The sequence below is a fragment of the Myotis davidii genome, unplaced genomic scaffold (assembly GCF_000327345.1).
Source record: "Myotis davidii unplaced genomic scaffold, ASM32734v1 scaffold411, whole genome shotgun sequence".
NCBI lineage: Eukaryota > Metazoa > Chordata > Mammalia > Chiroptera > Vespertilionidae > Myotis > Myotis davidii.
Genome location: NW_006282917.1, coordinates 1,109,436 through 1,115,052, shown reverse-complemented (window position 1 = coordinate 1,115,052; position 5,617 = coordinate 1,109,436). Strand labels below are relative to the sequence as shown.

Below are 5,617 nucleotides of genomic sequence, written 5' to 3'. Positions count from 1 at the left end.
TTGTTTTTTTTTTTTATTTTGAGAGAGGGGAGGGAGAGAGAGAGAGAGGGAGGAAGAGAGAGAGAGAGAGAGAGAGAGAGAGAGAGAGAGAGAGAAAATCATATATTTTTTGTTCCACTTATTTATGCATTCATTGATTGATCCTTGTATGTGCCCTGACCAGGGATAGAACCGGAAACCTTGGCCTTTTGGGATGCTCTAACCAATGGAACAACCTGGCCAGGGTGAGATTACCTAATTTCTTAGGATGCTAGAAGATATTTGATTAATAAAAGAAGATGTGCTCAAAAAAGGGAAAAACACCACACCCACAGTGCTGGGGAAACATGAGATTTTATTATAGAATAAACAATAATTCATTAGACTGTGGTGTAACACAGTTAAGTTAGGCTCAAAAAACAAATTATTTGAAGCTAATGTTATTAGGTGTTAACCCTTCATTAATTGTGCAGTGTTTGTAACAAGCCAAAAATGGAGACAAAAATCTTCAGCCAATAAATGGATTAGTAAACTGGAAATCTCAGAAACTGAAAAAAATTTTAAATGCTAAAAGAACCATAAGATTTTCTTCAAAGATCACATATCACCACTTTTCATCATTTTCATATTTAGGATTTCTTTTGGCTTTATAATACATCTGAGCTTGTGATTAGCTCACTTTTTAAAACACTGTGGTAAAAGACATAACAAAATTTACTATCTGAACCACTGTTAAGTATACAGCTGCATCAGGTATTTTACAGGAGGAACTTTTATATGCACTGTTAGGTTAAACAGTTAGGACTGATGGCATCTGCCTTTATAAAATGTCCTGAGAAATTTTCCAGTCTGAAAAATAGCTGACATATATTAAGTGTAAAATAAACATTAACTGTTACTGTTCAATCCCAGGGCTTGAACATGAAAGCTCATGTACACCACCCCCCCCCCCCCCCCCCCCCCCGCAAACCTGCTCAGCGATGGTATTTCTGACACATAAAGGCTGTCCTAAGTATTTAACAGCTTCAAATAAACACTTTTAAAGAAATTACAAAACTGATGAAAAATATGTAATGCTTATTGCTTTCCAGCAATTTAACCCTATAAAGGGGATTCTTTAAAATGGCCACTTTCCTTTGTTTACAGTTTATAAAAGGATTAGTTAGGTGGGGGATGGAGTAGTAGAAAAAATCCTGGGATAGTCACAAGTGGCTGTCTGAATAGGCAACCATTTCTGTGGGTTACCCCCACCCCACAAACCCTGCACTTCATTCCTGCCAAAGACACACACCTCCCCACCCCGTGGCTCCTGCCACAAACCTCCCTCCCATCACTGACCCTACATCCTTTCCCTTCGTGGTTTTCATTGCCTCCATTGACAATCTATGGGACTTTCAATACAAAAGGAGAAATTATTCAACTTTTTTTAAAAAAGCAGATTTTTAAGGAAAATTAACATTCAAGCCACTCTTTATAGAGGTAAGCAAAACCACCAGACCTGGCTACACCCCGAATTTCTAAAGGCTTCAAAGAAGACTGAAGTTTTACACAAATTACTATCATGTTCCTTTAATTGAAAGACACTTAAAAAATTTTTTTAACATCTCTGAAATTGGGATGTCTCATAATGTTATCAACCCAGGTGGCAGTCATACAGAGTTATCATTGTTTGATTGAAAAGTACCCACATTGTTATATCTACTTCTAGGTATTAAGATTTTTGGGGGGGATGCTATTATAAATGGCCTCCTTTAAAGTTTAATTTTCTAATTTGTTATGGCTAGTATACAGAAATACAACTGATCTTGCTGAAGTCACTTATGTTTACTTGTGCTTCCTCAAATTTGTTTAAATGCTATGAAATATGTGCTTATGGAAATAAATTATTGAACAAGATTCCCTGTCCTCCAGTTTTCTCTTGTGTCTAGACAAAATTAAATTGGTTATTTTGGTTAAGATAATAATTTACATAATTTGTTAACATACTAGGTACAATAATTACGAGAAACAGAAATATGGATATAAATTAAGAGACATGATTAACTTGTTTAGATGGCAAATGTAATATTACGTTGTTCTGAATTTATTATTTATATATGTGCACAAGCCTAAATACATATATAAAGGCATACAAATAAATCCTTTACTGTAAGTTGTTACATGAACAAATCAAAAGAGGAAAATTAGAATTTAGGCATTTTTCTGTAAAATGACATTAATTTACACCCAGATTAGAAATCCCTTTTGTTACCAAATTATTAACTCTTGGTGTTTTCTAAAAACCTAACTCAGCTCACTAAAAAAAAAATACCTTAACTCATTTTTAAGAGATTCCTTGCTTGAAATATAAGTTCTTAGTAATCTTTGCTGCTTATCATTGTGTTTTTACAAAGTTTACTATAATATTTTTTGTCTTTACTTCAACTTATATCTTGTCTTTTCTAACAACTATTCTTGATTTGTTCTTCTCAAATTTAGGCTCCCAATTGAGAATAATGACACTGTTAAATGGTCTTTTATGACTAAAGATCTCTGGGAGATAACAAAGATTTGTTCCTTTCACTCTATGAAAGGAATGACAATAGGCATAATTAGGTTTATCTAAAATTCTCCAAAAATTTGATTAATTTACATTTTTTAGAAAAGCTCTTTCATTTTTCAAACAATATTTTAAAAAATGACAAAACAAAAAGTTTATCTTCCTAGGTTAATTATACTTACATATATAATTAAATATGCTAATATAAATCTTTTCCAATAACTGCATACTTTTAAGCTAAAAAGCATACTCATGCTCAAGCAACAAAGACTGGTACAGTGACTGTCTAGCAAAAGATTCCCCCCTTCCAGGATTCTAGATTCACAAATCCCCTTTCCCTTTTGGTTCATGAAAAGTCTGAACAAGCACTTAATTACAAAAGAATTAGAACCAGTCGCCAAGGCATATCCTACCTTGTATAAGAGCTATAGCGGCAATTGGCAAACCGAACATGTGAAATTTTCAGTCAATTTAGCTCTTAGGGTCTTCATTAAATGATTCCCGTATGCTGTGCAGCTTTCTCCATTGACAGAATAACCTCAACGTTTCTAGGCTAGTCCTTATCTTCAATGAACACGCTGCTTTCCCTTCACAATCACTATCTTTAACACTGAATCCAACCACCCTCCTTCGTTTACCTGAACAAAGAACCCCATGCTTGCTTACCTGTTAGGAAATTACCCACCCTGCACAGACCTTCTACAGACCCCCTCCCACTCCCCTTTCCCTGATTTCATTACGTTTGTGGATGGCTCATCCTCATAAAGAAAAACGAGAATTTGCCAAGGAAGCTAGACTATACCAGAGATTTGAATTTACTCTTAAAATGTAAGCTTCTCTTAGAAATGCAATCAGTTCCGATGGCCAAATTAATTGCTCTTGTTCACATCAGCCAGCTGGCAAAAGACAGAAGGTACAAATATTAATAGCGACATGAGGTATATGATTTGGGTAGGTTAGTTCACGATCTCGAAATGCTTTCTAAACACCAATTTCCTGACCGCTGCAGCAAACCTCTAGAAAATGGATGGCAAATTAAAGAACCTTGAGATGCTTTGCTCTCACCTAAGGAGGTAAAGCATAAAAAAAATGCAGTTAAGAAAAACCGCTTCATATTATCCTCAATAGAAGAGATAAACTGGCTTTAATACTGAACCAACATTGGTGGGGTAACTGTTTTTGACGGAATATTAATTTCTAAATTCCCATAACATAATTAACCACTTAAAAAACGAACAATACAGCAAATCGTACGTTTGCAATGTTGCGCAACCACCACCTCTATCTAATTCCAAGATATTTTCAACACCCCCCAAAAGGAAACCCCGAACACCTCCAAAGGGCTACAAAAAACGGTCCAGTTATTGTGGCTGATTCTCAGCATGGATGGAGGTTTTTCCTTGCTGGAAAGCTATACCGTAATGATTTAAAAAAAATTGCTCAGTTTTGTATTCCCGATTTCGGGAATCTCGAGTTTCTCTCTCCAGGAAGAGGAACAGAGAATTTTACCAGTACCGTGATTCAGGATCTCCGCCAGGCGTGCACACCTCCCTGCGGCGGCCGGCCGTGGGGTGAGAGCGCGCTCGAACCTGAGCGCCCGCTCAATGCGTTCCAGGAACAACAGCCAGAGTCCAATATGGCCGGATGGAGAGTGAGGGGGAGGGTACCCAGGAGAGTGAGAACTCAGAGCGCGGGCTCAGCCTCCAGCCATAAAGCCTGGCAAGGCACTGGGAGAATTTGAGCGCCTGCATGCAGGAGAGGGGGCGCGGTTAAAACGCTGAATAACGGATGGCCAAAAATGATGCTCTTTAAAGAATTACTGTCTATGCAAAGAGAAAAATCGTACCTTTACAATGGAGAAATAATCGGGCAGATAGCACCTTCACCAAGTGATCAAGGACAACGTCACCAATGACGCCATGTGGATACCATGTCCCACCCGATACGAGGCACACGGTATGCCTCCAATACAATTTCATATGGAGTCTCCGCAAAATGAAAGCTCGCACCACAAATACTATTTTCTTTTTTACCACAAATACTATTTATGAATGCATGGGGTGGTGGAAAAACATTAAATTAAGAATTCAGGATAATAGTGTCCTGTGGCGCGGAGGGGCCCGGTTCATTTGCGAGGTGCACAGAAGTATTTAAAGGCAAAGTCCGAATCTTAACCTGCGTGTTGAATTAAAAATTGTTTTATTGTTCAAGATTTTTATTTTGAAATGCTCCGAAGAACTGCAAAAACAATACAAACACTCCCGTACGCCCTTCATCCCGATATCCCAAATTTAACATTTTACTTTCGACTATTTGAGAGTAAATTTCTTACACGATGGGAGCACTAAATATTTTCGCTCGTACTACTAAGATATTCTCTTTCGTAACCACGCCACAATTATTGGAAGCAAAAAACTAACAGTACTAACATCTAATCTGCAGAACTAGTCAAATTTCGCCCGTTTTCCCATTAACATCTTTTACAGTAAAAGAGAGAATTTTATGAGGAAAAAGCCCGAGTTTTAATTTTTTTCTGCTCCAGGATCCAACCCACGATCACACATTGCAGTTAGTTATTATGACTCGTTAAATACCCCATTAATTCCCTCAATCTTGAATAGTTCTTCATCTTTTGTCTTTCACGACCTTGAAATTTTTGCATCGCACTGGCCGTTTTACCAAATAAACGTTTCATACAACCTGTTTAGGGCTTACGTAGTTCACGATTTAAAAATTGAGATGCAACTCTGTGAGAGAAAAAAAACAACCCAGCCCAGAAACAGTACACTGCAAACACGGGTTAGCAATTAAATCAGTAAAACAAGGCGATTTATGGAGATATTCATTGACATGTTTAAAAAAATAGCTTTTTTTTAACATGATGACGCAAACAGAACAGTACTGAAACCGAAAACAAATGTAACATGGAAGGCCCCTCCCGTGCCAATCACCTGCACCTTCTCCGGTCCTGGGAAGGCGGCCTCCGCCAGCGGCAAAAACCTCGCCGCGTCACAGACTTCGCTCATCCGAAGACGCCATTTTCTGCTTCAGCGGCACCACCTCCCGCGCCTGCAGTCTCGCTCGGCCTCAGGCCACGCC

At 38.0% G+C, this 5,617-nt stretch overlaps 1 protein-coding gene across 1 annotated transcript in view; it reads right to left on the bottom strand.

Moving 5' to 3' along the window:
• The window catches only part of USP11 (ubiquitin specific peptidase 11), a 15,565-nt gene that overhangs the window by 9,240 nt on the left and 708 nt on the right, over positions 1-5,617 (bottom strand).